The following is a 2,144-nucleotide window of genomic DNA, read 5'->3' on the forward strand; positions in this document are numbered from 1 at the left end:
AGGCAGAGTGCCAGAGTTTTGGAAAGTTGCTAATGTGATACCAGTTTTTAAGAAAGGAGATAGATCACTTGCGTCTAACTATCGACCAATTAGCCTAACGTCTATTGTGGGAAAGTTACTCGAATCTATAATAGCAAATAAAATTCGTCTTCATCTTGAAAAACATAAATTAATAATTGAGTCGCAACATGGTTTTATAAATGGCCGTTCATGTTTAACAAATTTGTTATCTTTTTATTCTAGCATTGTTGAGGCAGTTGATAGTGGTAAGGATTGCGATGTTGTATACCTTGACTTTAGCAAAGCTTTTGATACAGTGCCACATGTAAGACTGATTAAAAAAATAGAGTCTCATGGTATTGGGGGTGCTATATTAAGCTGGATTAGGGCATGGCTATACCAAAGGAAACAGAGAGTTAGTATAAATGGAATCAAGTCAGAGTGGGAAAATGTTGTAAGTGGAGTGCTTCAAGGCTCTGTCCTGGGACCTCTGTTGTTTATAATATATATAAATGATTTAGATTCAGGTTTGAGTAGCAACATTTGCAAATTTGCCGATGATACGAAAATCGGTAGGGAAATTAATTCGGAGGAGGACTCACTATCACTTCAAGTTGATCTAGATAGGGTTTTGAAATGGTCAAAGGATTGGCAGATGCAGTTTAATGCTGATAAATGTAAAGTTCTGAGGTTAGGTAATGATGATAGAGTTACAAGATACGAGCTAGATGGTGTTGTGATTGCGAAGTCGGATTGCGAAAGGGATCTGGGAGTTATGATTAGTAAGAATTTAAAACAAAAGGATCAATGCATAAAAGTTCGTAATAAGGCAAATCGGACACTTGGATTTATTAATCGCAGCGTTAGTAACAAGACACCTGGTGTGGTTCTCAAGCTATATCTTGCTCTAGTTAGGCCCCATTTAGATTATGCAGTTCAGTTTTGGTCGCCATATTATAGAATGGATATAAATTCACTTGAACGTGTCCAGCGTAGGATGACTAAGTTAATTCCCCAAATTAGAAATCTTTCATATGAAGAAAGATTAACAAAGCTTAAGTTGCATTCACTGGAAAGGCGAAGAGTTAGGGGTGACATGATAGAGGTTTACAAGTGGATGAATGGACATAACCGGGGGGATATTAATAGGGTATTAAAAGTATCAACACAGGACAGAACACGAAACAATGGATATAAATTGGATAAGTTTAGATTTAGGAAAGACTTGGGTAAATACTGGTTCAGTAACAGGGTTGTTGATTTGTGGAACCAATTGCCGCGTAACATTGTGGAGGTGGGGTCCCTCGATTGTTTCAAGCATGGGTTGGACAAGTATATGAGTGGGATTGGGTGGTTATAGAATAGGAGCTGCCTCGTATGGGCCAATAGGCCTTCTGCAGTTACCTTTGTTCTTATGTTCTTATGTTCTTATGTTCTTCAGCACTAGGTGTAGACGTGAAGAGAGGGCGCCTCACACCCGACGGGCCAGGTGTTGACGGGTCAGCAGGAGGATACACAGGACCAGTGTCATGATTTATGTCTGGAGCATGAACTAGATGTGGAGATATGTAGTTGTTGCAGGCCACTCTGCCTTGTCAAATTTCAATAAAGACCAAATAGCAACTTCATGGAACTAGAGCAGAGTTAGTTTCCTTCGATCATTTGTGTTGGCCTTGTACAATGCATGTACAATGCATTGAGTAAAGACCAAATAGCAACTTCATGGAACATGGTTGACCCACTGTCAACCATATTTAATAAATCAATAGAGTCAGGCAGAGTGCCAGAGTTTTGGAAAGTTGCTAATGTGATACCAGTTTTTAAGAAAGGAGATAGATCACTTGCGTCTAACTATCGACCAATTAGCCTAACGTCTATTGTGGGAAAGTTACTCGAATCTATAATAGCAAATAAAATTCGTCTTCATCTTGAAAAACATAAATTAATAATTGAGTCGCAACATGGTTTTATAAATGGCCGTTCATGTTTAACAAATTTGTTATCTTTTTATTCTAGCATTGTTGAGGCAGTTGATAGTGGTAAGGATTGCGATGTTGTATACCTTGACTTTAGCAAAGCTTTTGATACAGTGCCACATGAAAGACTGATTAAAAAAATAGAGTCTCATGGTATTGGGGGTGCTA

Source organism: Procambarus clarkii, chromosome 72, assembly GCF_040958095.1.
Source record: "Procambarus clarkii isolate CNS0578487 chromosome 72, FALCON_Pclarkii_2.0, whole genome shotgun sequence".
NCBI lineage: Eukaryota > Metazoa > Arthropoda > Malacostraca > Decapoda > Cambaridae > Procambarus > Procambarus clarkii.